The 17,182-nt window shown below is 40.9% G+C and overlaps 1 long non-coding RNA gene across 1 annotated transcript; it reads left to right on the forward strand.

Moving 5' to 3' along the window:
• Positions 1 to 215: 215 nt before the first annotated feature.
• Positions 216 to 16,341, forward strand: LOC119910702. Its single transcript, XR_005445687.1, has 3 exons — positions 216 to 345; positions 433 to 933; positions 16,247 to 16,341. It is a non-coding gene; the product is annotated as an uncharacterized LOC119910702 (long non-coding RNA).
• The last annotated feature ends 841 nt before the right edge of the window (positions 16,342 to 17,182 follow it).

The raw sequence follows: 17,182 nt of genomic DNA on the forward strand, positions 1-17,182 counted from the left end.
TGGAAAATCTTAGAACACAACACAAACACAGCTGATAACAATTTCAGTTGAAAGCCTACCCAGGTGTCCTGTGTTTAGTCTTGTTACCACAGACAAAACGGGACAGCTTTAGTTGGCAGTAGGGGAAGGATTCGTGGAAGACAAAGGAGAGGAAAACCAAGAGCGGTGGTCTCTGATGAGATAAGGGCCACAATTATTGACCATGTTGTAAACCATGGTCTCTCTTTGAAAGAGGCTGGTTTAAGGGTGCAACCAAATCTGCAGCGTTCAAAAGTTGCATCAATAGTACGGATTTTCCGGCAACACAACATGCATCTTTCCATGAAAACTGAACTACATATTACGGTACAAATCAGTATGTTTACATTTTTACATATACATTTTACAGTAAAATGTATTGATTTTTTTTGTCTTTTACTGTTGGATACAAAGGTTGCCTCCCACAGGAGGGATGGTTTGCTGTTACACAAACCACTCATTGTCCCCTACAATAGAGAGAGGCTCATGTCTTTCCTGGATGACCTGCATAATCGCCTTGCGCCAGCGGAGGAGAGAGGAGCAAGAAACTCCCCTATCTTTGTTGTTGTGTGGGATAATGTGGCATTTCACCACTCTGCTGCAGTTACAGACTGGTTTGCTGCACATTCCAGGATGTCAGTACTGTTCCTGCCTCCATACACCCCCTTCCTAAACCCCATAGAGGAGTTTTTCTCTACATGGAGGTGGAAGATGTATGACCACCATCCACATGACCAGATGACCTTACTGGATGCCATGAATGCGGGACGTGGAGACACTTCTCCTGAAGACTGCCAGAGTTGGATTAGACATTCCAGAAGATACTTTCCAAGATTCATCGCCAGGACATAAGATGTGATGTTTATGAGAACTTGTGGCACAAATGCAGCAGAGAGGGAGGACTAGCACCCTCAGGTACTGTACATTATGAGTTTTTGAGGTGTTTCTTATTTGTATTACTGTTTGCAGCCCTGGAATTCCAGAAATTTGTGGGGGGGGGGTTTGTTTGAACTTACAGTAAATTTTTTCAGTTTACAATACTATCTACAGATATAGAACAAATAAAGGATATTGAAGCAAATTGCTGCATTTCTGATGCATTCTTGTTACATATACTTTAGTACCGTCAATTCACTCATGCTTCAATGATAAAAGTTCTTTTATGTAATGCTCCCTGTTTTTAGTGTTTTGCAGGCCAGTGTGTTGAGTGAGACTGAATGCTTTCTAAATGAGAATTGTTGCCAGTGTTTTGGTTGAACGAGTCTATTTTGAGACTTTTGAGAGTTTTGAAAAAGTGGCTTCAGTTGTGACCATTGCATCTTAGCAATAAAAAAAAAACTGTAATAATTTGTTAAAGTTTGGTCCAGATGTTCTGTGCTTTTTGCAGACGATCAGGTAAACAATCCTTTAGAGGAGTCTGCCTGATGAATTAAAGAGCTAAAATGACACTTCATGCGCCAATAAATGGCACAAAAGGCAATAGCAAATTATTATTAATCCATTAGTAACAACTTTTAAGAAGACAGCATATGACACAGAGGACTGGCTGAAGAGCCCTTGAGCAAGGCATTGAAGCCCTCCTGGCAAAAGCAGCTCTGTTTTTCTGGAATTTGTCAAGTGGAGAGAGATCTTGCTTTCCTTATCATTCTTTTACATGAATCATCCTTCCCTCCTTTTTGTCTGGGACCACTGCTGTGTGAAATCCAACATGCTGCATGGTGCTGCTGTAACACCTGCAATTGGGTGAAGTGGGATAGAGGCTCATCTGTTCTAGTAGCTAGTTGCCAACCAAAGCAACTTCTTTCCCCTCCCACTGTTGGTCTAGACAACACTAAACCGGGTCCTTTTTCTGATGGAGTAGAGAAAATCCAGATGTTGGCCCAGTGTTGACCACAGCAACAAAACTGCAAACCTATAACACCCTCTGTGTGTGTGTGTGTGTGTGTGTGTGCGCGCGCGAGAGAGAAATGTGTGTTTTGTATTGGAGCTGGCCGTGTCTGCACCGCCCCGTCGGTGTGTGCAGTGGGCAGCGTCAAGCTCATTCTGCCCCCGGACTGGTCCTCTCCCTGAACCCCATTCATAGCCTCATACACATATAGCCTTCACGCACACACACGTATGCCTACATGTAGGCTACACACGGGAACGAGGCAACCGGGGCACTTAAATTAGCGCTACTCCGACGGATCCCTGGCGTGGACATTTTTAATATTTCATCACAACCTCCTTGGATTTTTCTCCATGTGCCTTTTTGCGCATAGAGCGCGGACGCTGCTGAGGTGTGTTTGAGCATTTGAGCCATTTTGGAGATGAATATAAACGCTCCGTGAATGGGAAACACCGACACACGGGCAACGCTACCTTTCCCCGAACCTGACATACACCGTCGCCCTTCCATTGGAAAGATTTGCGCACCCGAGACCGAAGCCGGTGTCTGCGCTCTGCGGGGCCGGGCGCGCGTCGTCTGGGAGGAGTAGGGACGATGGAGGCGTTTTTCACAGAGGTAAGCTATGGAGAATATGTGTCAATATTGCCGAGCTAAACAATAATGACATATTAAGCATTCAAGGTATGACAGAGCCTACATTTGCACCGTTGCATGACCAATAGTGCAAGATGCTTTTACGGTTTTTGTTTTTTTTATTCACATCGGGCTTGGTTGCGGCAGGTGTTGCTTTGCTTTCGTCGACAGTAAACGTTCCTCACCGTTCCCTACAAAACCCACAAGCAATAGGCCTGTACCTTTAACTGCATGTCTAGGCTATATCGATTCAACATAATCTAAACACTCCGTTTATTTTTTTTATCCCTGCAGAACATCAGGGCCAGGATGCCGGCTTGGTGAATTAATTCAGAGCAGAGCCGCAGACAAATTGGCCAAACGAGAGCTGACACGGGCTTTTGCATCCATAAGGCTGGCTCTCGGATTAAAGCCAATCTGTTAACGGAGGGTAGACCGTGTTGGACTATAGCAACAGCCCTCCCACACCATGCTGCTGTTAAGAGATCCTTTCTGTGCTTTTTAGTGCGCTGTGAATGGGATTGAACAGGGACCCATGGGTGGGTATGGGTCGGTACGCGGCTGCAGGAATTGAGGAGGGGGTGGTAGAGGAGGAGGGGTGGCTATCTGGAAAGTGGAAGAGAGGTGGAGAATGATGAGGGATATTTGTGTGTGTGTGTGTGTGTGTGTGTGTGTGGAATATAGCTGAAACAGGAGGAAGACAAATTAGGTGAATCTGTGGTTATTAATTCTGCCTAATGCTCATTCCGCCACTGCCTGCTGGGTAAAATCTCATCTTTCACCTCCAGCATCCTGGGATTTATTTGACAATCCATTCTAATGCTCCTGAAACCAAGCCTGATGGTTAGCTCATTTAGATAGGCCTACGCATTGATGTCAGAGCTTTACCATTAATTGACCACTCTTATTTCCATTCCTTATTCCCTCCAATTATTAATATTTTCATTGTGGACTTTCACCCCCCACAACCTCTTCTTCACCCCTACGTTTCATTTGTGTTTTGGTCTACCTGCTCCATTCACAGGCATGCACACACACCCTCATGAAACATGGTCTTGTCCGCTGACTTTGATGCCAATATCCGTCCTCTCCAAGCTACTTATCCTCCCCCCTCTTAAGTTAATCTGATATGGGTTTAAATGCCTCTCACATTGGCAGTGATGTCATGCCATTTATTAGTGTGTGAGTGGTTGTGTGGGTATATGTGTGGGTACCAGGGCCATGGTGAGCACTGGTGTCCAACAGAATACAGAGGTGTGATCCATCGGATGCTAATAATAATAATAATGATGTATCAAAGTAACAATAAATGACTGCATGACATGATCATGACAACTGTTCCGATGATCATACAGCAACCATCTCCTCCGCTCCATTTCCCATCAGTCTGTTGGTAATATATTGATCATAGCATCGATTAACAGACCACCACATCACCAACCCTGCAGCCTCACACAGCACAGACTCTAAAAAGCCTACATGAACCCTGAAAATAGAGTGACTTATTGAGTTATGATTTTCTGGCCTGCAGTTCTGCACAAGCTTCATATCTGATACCCAGAAGCATGACTTCATGGAGGTAGGGCGCTGAGTAATCAATCCTCTCAGGAGGTGTCTGCCCAAGATCAAATTAGTTTCATTCCTTTATCTTCATTGCTCCATCCCACAGTGTTCTGCATTCTTCCTCTTTCTATCCTCTCTATCCCTTAAACCAGAAATAGTGAACAGCTGACCTCTCCCTCTGTCAACCCAGGCAGAAAACATTCTGGCTGGCTGACCAGCCAAAAATGAAATGTCAGGTGGCAGTAGACTACAGTGTAATCCCCTCATATTTCAAACTACACTGGTTAGTAATGGTAGTTGTAGTGACATTATGTGCCCTAAATAAAAGAAAAATCAATACTTTTTTCTGGTTGGGGCAGCTAAAAAACAACATGCATGTAGTAGTGATAACAAGAAACCTTAAGGGACATTAAACTATTGCAAAGAAATTGTGATTAAATGTGATTCTGGCATAAATTTTGATTATGCTAATCTAGCTGATGTTATTGCTCATATATATCAAAACATAATACTTAGCACAAACGTGTTTTTAATTTGAAGTATGTTGTACTATTTTTGTAAAATGTTATTTAAAATCTCTCACCATATTAACAAGATAACATTAGCTTTGTCAGTTGGTCCAGTTAGCTACTTAGCAGTCACACCTGGCAGTTACTGGGTTTCAATATTTAGTAACAGCTAATATCTATAAAAACCTGTTTGTGTGACATGTTTTAATTTAGAAATTCATAAATCTCCACTCAAACATTTACGTTGCAACTAAGCTAACAGCTAGTGTCTTGGTGCCAAAACATCAGCTCTTTTGATTTAGAATCAAATAGGCCATTACTCAAACTCAGTATTGCATTGTAATGACTTAAAGTAGGCTACTTTAGAATAGAATAGACAATAGAGCAAGTGTGAAGTCCTTAAAGTGCTCAGAGAAAGTATACATTTATTTCCACTTCCTTTTCTTTTGTCCTCATACCATAAGGTGGACCTCTTTTGAATCTGGAGTGCATTTATCACACAAGAAGCTACTTTTATACTGCAAATCTCTGTCCTCCCAGCAGTACAATGTAATGTATGTCTCATTAATGAGTACCTTGTCCTCTTGACACCTACATGTCTGTATGCGTCTGAGCAAGCTGGATTACATTTGATCTCAGGGGTGACATTTTGTGTGTATGTGATAGGTCTGGACTGGATTACAGGTGCAAAGGCACGATAACCAGGAGACAGACAGGTGTGAATGGGGGGAAAAACATCTCTGACACATTATCTCAAGCTGGCTGTACTTGTTGTTGCTGTATCATATCTGTCTGTTTATAGACTCACTTTCTGACCTGTCTTTGTCCAGTCAACAGTTCTCGCCTCTTGTTCTGTCTTTCTCTTCTTAGTCATTTTTTCCTCAGTGTGTATAACTGAACAGTCTGTAAATAATGTGAAACGTTCAAGGAAACCAACTAAGCTTCCAATTTTTGAACTTGAACTTTGGAAAGTGTCTTCTAATTACACCACATCTTTTGTGCAATGCATTTTGACATAAAAAGCTTAGGCGTAATTTTAGCAGAGCCTGTGTCCATAGATTGCGGTCTAATTATGCAGGATTTTGTATAAAGTGCATACTGCAGGAAGTTGGCTCAGTGGAGGGAAGGGAACAGTCACTGGAGATGTGTGACCTATATTCAGCAGCTCCAAACACATTTGTTCTGCTCAGGAGCTGCATCAGCTTTGCTTCTCTCTCCCTCTCTCTCCTCTCTTCCCTTCCCTCTGATGCTGTCTCTCCCCCTGCGGCCACTCGCTTGGTGCTTCTCCATCTCAGTCAACCAACCACTTTTGGTGCTCCTCTGCCAGTCTCCCTCCTCCTCCGGCACTTTTCCAGCTCTGTCTGTTCTCTCCTCCCCCCTCCTCTTTTTCCCCCGTCTCATTCTCCTGCTTGTTCTGCATGTGTAGGTGTAAGACTTCAGCTTCAGTCAAACTGCATTAAAGCTATTTTACAGTGTGCAAATAAAACGACAACTCCCAGAATTCTACTCTTCTATTAAAAGTGCTGTGATGGAACTGGGCAATATGACTGAAAATTCATATAATGATAAATTGTAACAATTACTTTGATAACAATAAATGTGAGAATAACTAACTAACTACATTGTACGGTATTTAATTTATTGTATTGAAAAGAGTTCTTTTCATTATCTGTTAATCTGTTGATTATATTCTTGATTTGACATTTTTTCTGTAAAATGTTAGAAAACAAAAAAAAACATGCCATTGATTGAGTATTACAATAGTTGCCAATTATCATTTTTTGATTAATAGATTGATTGTTCAGCTCTAGTCCTATTATTATTGATATTGTCAGATTAATTATATGTGATTCAGTTATTTATTGAAAATTTATTGCAATATGAGTAAACTTAGATTAAGAGATTCAAAACATTTCACCATTCTGAAAAAAAAAAGTTTTTGTGATAAGGTACAATATATCATATCCCACAATCGTCTCCACCTGAACACCATCTCCCAGCATCCACCAGTGCCTAGAGGCGAGAGGCTGTTTCCATGGTTCCGTTTCCACACTGTTGCGGTGGAGTCTTGTTGCCAGGGTGTTGGTGGGGGTGTGTGACTGTAGTTTAATCCAAGATAAGAGAGAATGTGATAATTAGCAGACTGCTCAAAACAGGCCTCTCAAAGAGGATTTGCACTGTGCAAACACACACACACACACACACACACACACACACACACACATCAGCTGCCGTTATCCCTGTTAGTAGTTTAGCAGTATACTCTGATCTGGTTTACTTTGGATAAATCATTCGTGTGTTTGTTTTGGAATTGGTTAAAAGGTCTATCTGAATATGATGCCTGATTCTCTGTGTGTTTGCCTCACAAGAATAGGAAGAAGAGAACATTGCAATGAAAGGCTTTGCAACTGAGCCATTTTAGAGTGAGTGGGAATCATAAAGGTTAAAATAAACACATTTAATTCTGTTGAAATATGGCACGTACACAGCTAGGGCTGCAACTAATGCTACAATTACTTTCATTAACGATGTTTTAAAGACAAATTGTGAGAGAACAAGTTTAAATAAAATATGTCTTGTCCAAAACCCCAAAATATTGAGCTATTACAGTAGGTGTATATATTTACCTTGTATCTCTCTGTGTCTGTTTCCAAAAAGATTTTGATCATCTCATGACAAGCTTTGGTTTCATTCCAACAAAAATACAAACAAGACTACAATGATGTTAACTCCGTTTGTGACCTCAGCACTCTTTACATTACTCTGTGTTTTGGTCACATAGGGGTTCCCTATGCAACCTTAGCCAGCACCTGGTTGTATTTTGTAGAAATGTTGGATTTAAACATTGCTTCCACTGCAGGCAAACATTTCATCAATCAGGCAAAAAGTAGACAGTTCCATCACGTGCTCACTTTGTCAAATACTGCCACTTTGTCAGCGCCCCCCGATTCAAAATATCATGCAGTAGGTACCCTTTTCGCATCATTTCTGAATGGTAGAGTCAAGTTTGCAACAATAAATATTTTAATATCTTTGAAGATGCAATCAGCTGCTGGATAGTAGCTAAAGATAGAAAAATGACTTTCTTTCCTAAGGTTTGCATAGGGAATGCTACATGACGAAATCATGGAGTAATGTGGAGAGCTGAGGTTTCAAATGGGACTACAATGAAGTTTGACAGTCTTACAGTGAGATGGTTCAGGAAGTAATCCACTGTAGAAGAAGTTGAGGCACTCATTTCTTGGTGGATTGTTAAGACTTTAAGGCAATGATGCCACAAGACACACTTTGAATGATGGTGCGTTGTGTGTTTTTTGGAAACGCTTGCTATTGCAATTTCTGTTGCCATTATTATCTTCACCTATATGTGCACCCACAGCTGAAGACTGCAATTCAGGGAAAATCCCTGAATTGGTTTTTAAAAGGCAGCGTTGAACATCAGACGTAATCTCTTTCACTGCCAGATGTGACTCATACAGGACAGGTGACACCCTCCCACACGCACCCACACACACAGCCACCCGCACACATAAACACATGTTGTTGTCCTTCCAGCCACCATAATCTGCTGAAAGCCTCGCTGTTCTGATTGTATTATCACCTTTAATGGAATATTACTGACACAGTTTAGGACCCTGACACCGGCTGGGCTCCACTAGTGGAGAAGGATCAGAGAGCTTTATCGCAGTAATGTTAAAATAAATGACAAAAGCAACGAGTCCCTTTAATAAACACAAATTCACCTATGTACTTCACTTTGCCTCCATGGCAGCCAATGCTTGTAGCATGGCTTTTACACCAAAAGTTCAAGTTTGAGATTAGGGACAGAAAGGCCATTTTATCTGATATAAGGATGGGCTGCACTCTCCTGTGGGATTCTGCCTTTGAAGGGAGGTGGAAGTTGTGACGACAACAATATTACTGTAGAGAAGAATGATGAATTCCTGGAGTTATGCAATTACTCTCCAGTCCTACTTGCACTTGAGGAAAAACTTTAAAGGATGGCAGAAAATAGGGATGCTATAGAATATTATGATGTTGTGATAATTTGCTTTTCGATATAGACAATCTTAGTATTAGCTGCTTTGTATGTGCTCCTCTTCACTTTACGCATTATCTTGCACAAACAGTTCGCTCTTTGGTGTAAAACCACCATAATGCTACATTTAAAGAGGTCATATTATGCTTTTTGGCTTTTCCCTCTCCTTTATTGAATTATATACCTTTTTTGTGCATGTAATACGTTTGCAAAGTGAAAAAGCCCAAAGTCCACCCAAAAGGTTCCCATCTCCCACAGAACTTTCTGCTCTGAACTGCCTGAAAACAGCTCGTTTGTAGTCTAGCCTTTTCCCTTTGATCCCTGTAACGACACATCAAAATACACTTTTAATGCTCCCCGAGCGGCTAGTCCGACACTCCCTCAAAAATACCGGTGGAAAAACACACTGAGCTGCAGGAGACATAAAGTTGTTACCATGATGTAGAGACAGAGCTCAGTTAAAACTTTATGGATGAAAGATACATTTGTGACAAATTAATAACTCACCACTGAACCTCTTGCTCCAGTCCATGTTGCTAAGCTGGTAAGGGGAACACATACAGCTGAACCGAAGCTGTGTTTACCGGCTTCTCACTGACCTGCCTACTCTGCTTCAAATTGGCTAGTAGTCCTTAACTAGGAACTGCACATGTGCAACTCCCAACAAAGATCTTGTAGAGGTGAGATCAATCCATAGCTAAAACGAAGCGTTCAACACACAGGATGAAAAGAGGAGCTGCAGCAATGTGCAGTAATATGGTATTTTTTGAAGATGTAACTTGAGAGGTTGTATATTGATCATGAGATATACAGTCAGACCTGGAATTCAACTGGTTATGTTCTGAAACCATAAACCAGCTGTGTTTTGCCATGTTTATCAGAAGAAGAAGACTTAACAGCATTAAACTGATTGAAATTAAACGTCAGTAAACGTTACAGTATAACTCACTTTAAGCTACCACATCAGCTCCATTTGAAGGCACAATATAACATAAATTGCAGAAACTAGCACTCCATCCAGGATTGATAAGAACCACAATGGCCAGAGGAACACTTCCTCCTTGCCCGATTAACTCATATAAGCACTTATAACCACACACCCATCCATTCTCCTAAGACATCCATCATTGTAGAGACTACAGAGTCTGTGCGGGTAGAGAACTGAAGTTGTGACAAACAAACTTGGTGGAGTGTGATGCTTGATTAAAATGTTAAAACAACAAGTGATTGTTTGCCAGATTTGTGTCCCGGACCTGAGACGTCAAGAAGTGCCAAAACACAATGAAAAGAGAGAATCAGTGTGAGACACAGCTGGACTGAGCTGAAGTAAATCATGTTTAATAACTGATGGCTGGTTGTGTTTAGTGAGTCTTGGATGTGTACTGGGTGCTGCGACATTGTGGTAGAAGTAACTGTAATTAATGAGTTTGCTAAAGCAGCTAGACAGAGACAGACAGACAGACAGACACATTCATCTCAAAATGCACCCCTGACCTTTAGTCTCCAGAGATCCTACTGCGTCCTCCCACCTCATTATACTGTTCTTCCATTAGCCGCTGACTGGTCAGCTGTTCTGTCATTATTTATTCATCTGTGCCTCACATCTGTCATTTCTTGTCTCCCTCAGCCTCTTCTACTTTTAAACTTTGGTCCCATTTTCTAGAATTTGTGTTGTCCCTGCTATCATCACCACTGTCCCTCATTCCCCTTGTTTCTCTGTTGTGTCTGTCTCCTCTCCTCTGTCCTCCTGTCAGTCGATGACAGGCAGGTTGTCAAATATGCTTCTACTCTTGTGAGTTACTTCTTGTCTCTTTTTCTGCCTCCTTTTATATTTAATTATTTTCTTTTTTTGTTCTTCTTTTCTCCAATCAGCTAGCTATGTAGCTCTAGGAATGGCAATGTCGACCACCTTGGTCCAGACAGAAATATCTCAACAAACTATAAGTTGGATTGACATGAAATTTTCTGCAGACATTCAAAGTCCCCAGAGAATGTATCCAACTCACTCTAACAATGCCCTAAGGTTCAAATTTGTGGTTTTGAAAAACATTTCTCGGCAGTTATTGAAGACAGATATTTGGTACAGACATTCATGTTCCCCCACCAGGGGGTTAAAATTTTTATTTGTCCAACACCTGCAAAACTAATAACATTCCCTTAAGCAAATGACCAAATCTTAACATGGCCACACACTAAGTTAAAATGGGGAACATAGTAAACATTATACCTGCTTATCAACAGAAGGTTAGCAATGTCATTTGAGCATTTTATCATAAAGGACAGCCTCACAGAGCCGCTGGCGTGTCTGTAGACTCTTAATGTGCCTTACGATGCAAAGATCGTGTCATTTTATTGCATGTTAGACTGCACAAGATATGTCGGATAAAATTTTGGTCATAATCTATGTGAGACTGTATAATATTAAAATGACATAGATTGTGGTGAATTGTAATTGCTGGTTTTCTACAGAAGTATACAAGAGCAGAGACACTTTTTGTGTGTGTGTGTGTGTGTTTCCCCCCTAAACTTTATACCAAAATGGCAAAATGTCACACCAACCAGTGTATTCTGTGTCATTTAATGTTATATTGTGATTGGTTGGTCACATTGTGACAACACTACTGTCTCTGGTCACCAAAGCTCCAAATCAGCCATCAGTGGATGTGTCTCAACATTGCTTAAGACCACTCTTTTGGACTGATGACCAAAGATTTTAACCCCCCCCATCGTATTTATGTATGTTTTTATGTAACAAGGTGTATTGCAGCTCAGTTGAGTGTCATTGGTGAATTGAAAAAATGTGTGGATGCCTGCACACATTAACAATATGTTTGGGTCGGTGGCTGGTGTTTGTCGGGGCGTAAGCAAAGAGGGGTCCTTCATCAGAGACTGTCTCCAAGGCGATGCCTCAGTCAAATGGCAAGCCTGTCGGTGTGATCGCTGGAGCATAAGCAAGCCCTTTATCAGACACAGACACACGCATACACAAAAAGATATTCAGGAGTCTGGGCCAAATGCTCTGGGGATGCACTCTTTTGTATGTTAAGTAATTAAAAGTAATGAGAAATTATAGTCAGATTTTCTTAATAGTTCTCGAATTTGTCTTCTTAAAATCAACCATGCCAACCTTTCTCGGCATAGAGGCCATGATACATAGAGGAAATAGAAATATAGTACTGAACCACATGATTTGATCTTATGGATAATTAAGCCATCAATTACAAATCCTATATTCTTTACATGACTTTTTACTATAATGATAGATTTCCTACCTTCCTGGAAGTTCTCTTAGTGCTTTTACAGCATAAAAATTCATTAAAAAGTCTTTGAGTAGACACTGAATATGCCCTTGCCCTTATTGCTTTGCTAAAGGTCCTGCTTTGGTTGGGTGGTTATGCTGCTTCAAGCAGGGTCTGTCTTTGACTATCAAGGATGTTCTACCAACCAAGATTCGAGAGCCAACAGGCTTTGCATTCAGAATCTATGGTGTCAGAAAATCAAACAAAGTAAACAAACAATAGGCAAACACAATGTGAATTTGGTTATTTATTCCATTTAAAATATTGCTTTCAGGCAATCCAATCTCAGCTGTCAGCATGAGATCTTACTTTGAAAATCATCCATTAAGAATCCGTGGATTCTTTCTTTTTTTAGGTTCTATTATTTCAAATATAGGTTAGGGCTATATCAGGCATGTTTCTGGCCTAATTCTTGCCTCAAATAGATCTAGAAATGAATGCATTTAATGTTTTCAGAATCACTGCCACGTTGCACAAGTGGTGTGTTCATCCAATCAGGTACACAATATAATCACGTCTTAGTGAAGATAAAACAATAATCTTCTCATGAATAATTTACTAGCTTATTTGAAATGGCATACTGTTACAGAAGCACCACAAATTTTTCTTAACTTGCACAATGAAATGAATCAAACAGCATTTCTTTGGCAGGGTGTTTGGTACTCTTTCAACTCCTGTTGGTTAGAGAGCATGGTGTGAGATATGAGGTCAGGGGTCATGTTTGAGTCTAAAGTGACAATTGAAGTTGGCTGAGGTTTAATGGAGCTTGACGAAAAGGTGATGGACGATGCTTGAGGCCTGAGTATAACTGTGTTTTGGTTTGAATTTCATAGAGCAGGATAGTGTGAAACAGAGACGGAGAGATGTGTGGATGCGAGAAGCACCTTTACTGAACCATGGTTTTCACCATGTGCAGTTTTCAGCACACAGAGAGCACTGGAGTTTGTTGTCATGCATTGCCATTCCTGTCTGTCTGGGGGGAGGGGAGGAAGACACAAAGAAGGTGAGGAGGAGGAGTATGAGGGTGTTTATGGGTGTAGGTTGTAATGCTGGCAGGTCTTCTCTTTGCTGCATTTGGCTCAGGCAAAATATATCGATCTGGGACTGGAGACCAATTTATTGAAGAGAAGACAGAAAGAGAGGGAGACAGAAAGCAAAAACATACATTATAATCTGTTTTTTGGAAAGCAAGGAAATTTTATGTACCATAAGTGTGCTTCAGGACTAGTGCTAAAGGTTTAAGTGAGGTCAGAGGTCATTTTATCAATTAAAGATGAATGCAGTGAAGCACTGGTGAACTGTGAGCATAGAGCCTTAGGCTGGAGTGGTCATCAGGTCAAGTCACGGCACCACCATCATTACAATGGCTCTGTGTGCTGGAATCTGACAGCCAGACGAGCTGGAGTTAGGGACGAGACAGGCTGACTGACTGCAAGGAGAGAGAGGATCTAGAAGGGGCTATATATAGAGAGTTGCTGAGGAGAGAACAACAGAGAGAGAGAGAGCAGCTGAGGCTCTTGAATTTTTCAGTTGTCAGCGTGATTCTAGATGTGTGAAAATGAATACATTTTAGATCTTAGACTTTTATGTCCTCATTGAGGCAAGTTCAGATGAAGCTTATAATGAAATAAATCAAAATGGACTCTGTGAGGCTGTATGTTTACCATGTTCACCATATTAGTTTAGCGTGTTTGCATGACAACATTTGCTAATTAGCACTAAACACAACATACAGCTGAAGCTGATGGGAATGTCAGTAGTTTTGCAGGTATTTTGTCATATACCAAAGTACTGGACACAATTTTGATCTGATGAAGCTGATTCAAGCTAAGCTAATCATCCTGAGGGGAGCATGCATATGTGTACTGAATTTCATGGAAATCCATCCAATAGTTGACATTTCACTCTGATCAACAAAGTCTTTAGGGTTCATCCTCTATGAGGATATGAGGGCTGTTCACAAATTCACAGCAATCCTTGCACAATGATGTGTATTGCAAATGTTCGACTAAGAGGTTACAGGGAAACACCAGCAGTGTTAAACTCTGTATCTAAAAGCATTCAGACATTCTTCCCCCTAAGCCTTACCTTGAGCTACCAAACAGTGTGTGTATATATAGTATACTGTATGTGTGTGGGAATGATTTCTGCCTGGTTAACTAACTGGCCTAGGGCTTGCTGGTTTTCTATTGTCACACAGTGTGTATGTGCGCCAGATTGAAATAGAGTGCAAGAAAAAGACTAAAAACAGACTAAAAAAGTGCAAGAAGAAAGGAAAATCAAAGAAATAAAAGTTGGGGGTGAGGGACCATCTGTTGCTAAAAAAATCCATTTCCACCCCTCCTCTGCTGCTCAGTTCATTCAGATGCACACATCTGGTGTCCCACAGAGTCTTTTCAGGGCTTTAAACACCTTCTCACCACTGCTCAAATTTTAAAAGTCAAGAAACACATGGACACACGTTATTGTGAAGCTTGTGCACACAAAATCTGAAAGGAGGTGCAACTGACTGCGCAAGACCTTACTGTAGTATAGAATATAAAATATAGAATAACATGGAGTATGACAGACAATATAAATGGTATAACGTTTTACGGCTGCAATTGTTTTCATTATCATTTAATCAATTAACGGTTTGGACTAAAATGTCAGAAAATGGTGAAAGATGCCCATCACACTTTAAAAATGTGTAGTTTTGTCAGACCAACACACCACAACCCCGAAAATATCATGATTACTACATGATGCACTATACAAGCTGAAACCATTGGCATTTTGCTTTAATTGTTTCTACAATGATAAAATCTGCCATCCCTTCTCGCTACCAACCATTTTCTATTTTTTGTTTTGACATAAAATTTGGACTCAATAGCATCTGACATATAAAGGACAATATCTGAACAAGCATTAATAGCCTTAACATTTAGTCTATCCAAGATTACTGTTTATCTCTGATTTGAAAAATTACACCTCTGAATTATTGTTTGATTTTGTTCATCGTGATGTAATTACATTGTCACATCTTTGAGAGCTTACGCTTTTGTACATTCAAAAACGACTCAGTGTTGGTGCAATACACTAAATTGTACAAGTTTAGGGGAGGGCATGTGGCCCATTTCCTGTCTTTACAGTACTTCAGTAGCACTGTTGACGGCGTCCTATTCTTCTTCCTTCTCTCTTGTCTCCTTTTCTGTCCATTCCTCTCTCCCTCATCTGTGATGCTGTGCCCCCTTTTAAGGGCTTAAGATCAGAGGTCAGCGACTTTGTGAAAGAGGGCTTTGTCTGTGTGGAAAGGTCCAGCAAGGGCACACTTCCTCTGACCCTGAGTCAACCACACACACACACACCACACACGCATTGTTGCTTCACCTTGGTAGAAAGTCCAGATGTTACCATCTTTGGCTCTCATTAAACACATCTGTGACATCTGTCTGTGCACCCATGCACACCCATCATACATACAAACTGTGTTGCATGTTGTAGGTAAAAAGTCAAAGGTCAGGATTTGCTCGAACAGAACTAGTTCGTACGACGTGTTGTGTTTAAAATTTCTTCCAAATGACCACACTGGAAGGCTATGAGGATAACAGTACCAACAGTACACATCTTCAGATGGTCTCTCCTGAAAGTCATTCATAGTGTTACCTTCAGTTATTCTCATGAAAATAGAGAGTCAGAGAGACAGAAATTCAAACACAGCTCACTTTCTCATAAGCACACAGCTTTCTCACAATGGTGTGAAGTGGGTGTGAATGTTGGATTGCCGGTTTCGAAAAAAGTTATAGCAATGGTCAGACACAATCCCTCCAAATGCCATGTCAAAAAAATTGTGTGTTAACCTTGACATTGTGCTTTTCTTTGCGTTGATCTTAAGTGTTATTTCATTTTACATCAATTGGAAAAGTCATTGTGCATTGCCACTTACCAGATGATATATCAGCGGGAAACTATCAGTTTAGATCTAAAAGCACAAGGAGATAATCTGTATTTTAAACTATGTTAAGATATCCTTGGCTGCTGTCCACAGAGACTGCTGTCTGTTGTATTGTACATTAGCAATTCACTGTGACACACATGTAGAGCACCACTATAAATCATCAGTCACCTGGAAAAGAAAAGTAGCTCTGAAGACCTCTACTCTGGTCACTAGGGGTTCATTACTTTATACGTAACCAAATCCCCCCCCCCTCACATACACACACACACACACACACACACACACACACACAACCACACACACACCAATCTTACTGGTTGCACTGCTTAACCTCAGTCTTTGTGTGTGTTTATGATCCAGGGGGCCCGTGTTTGGGTCAGAGAGAAGGAGCAGCTGGTTCCCGCCACAGTCAACTCATGTGGAGATGGAACCCTTGTCGTCACAACCGACTATGGAGAGGTAAGAAATGTGCGCACACAGACACACACACACACACACATACACGTACACACATACATACATACATACTGCTCATTAGGGCTGAGTTATTAATAGTTTTCAAATAAAAATTGCGATTTGAAAGAATGCAATTAGCTAACCGGAAAGACGCTGGTTAAAATTTATTCATTCTGTTGTCATCCTTATGTGACAAACTTGCTAACCATCGGGAGTGTGCAGGGTGTTTTATTTTGAAAATCGACTGGATTCTCTATGCTGTTCTGTGTCTGACTTCCTGCCCGGTTTATCTGCTCTGTGCTGTTTGACGCGGGTTCCGTCAAAAATAGACTTGCAGTGAATATTCAACTTTAGCTAAACTTAAAAAACAAAAAAAAAATCGCATCGAATTGTAATCGCAATATCTGGCAGAAAAATTGCAATTAGATTATTTCCCCAAATCGTTCAGCCCTTCTGCTCATGTTTGTCTGTTCTGGTCACGTTTACCTGAAGTACATGTACATAGTACATAGTATAAGTATTCATTTACGACAAAGTAATTCACAGCTTACACAATCTTGTGTAGGTTATTGACCCTTCGCTAAGCCATGGCCCGAATACACAGCTGGCCAATCACAGCGCAGTATAGGACTCGCTCTAACTGAGGTCCGACACTTTCATGGTCCATTGAGTCGTTTTCTAGCTTTTTTTGGCTGTACTTTTCCAAGAAATGGTCAAACACTGTTCCTGGGGCACTTGTAATAGTTACAGCAGCTAGCCAGGCTGATAGGAGAAGTGCGATTTATTCATGTTTCAAACAACATATCCAGAAAAATGTCGGCTGTGGATTTTTCATTATGT

The sequence above is a fragment of the Micropterus salmoides genome, unplaced genomic scaffold (assembly GCF_014851395.1).
Source record: "Micropterus salmoides isolate LMB-PRFRI ecotype aquatic unplaced genomic scaffold, ASM1485139v1 Ms_hic_scaffold_19, whole genome shotgun sequence".
Taxonomy (NCBI): domain Eukaryota; kingdom Metazoa; phylum Chordata; class Actinopteri; order Centrarchiformes; family Centrarchidae; genus Micropterus; species Micropterus salmoides.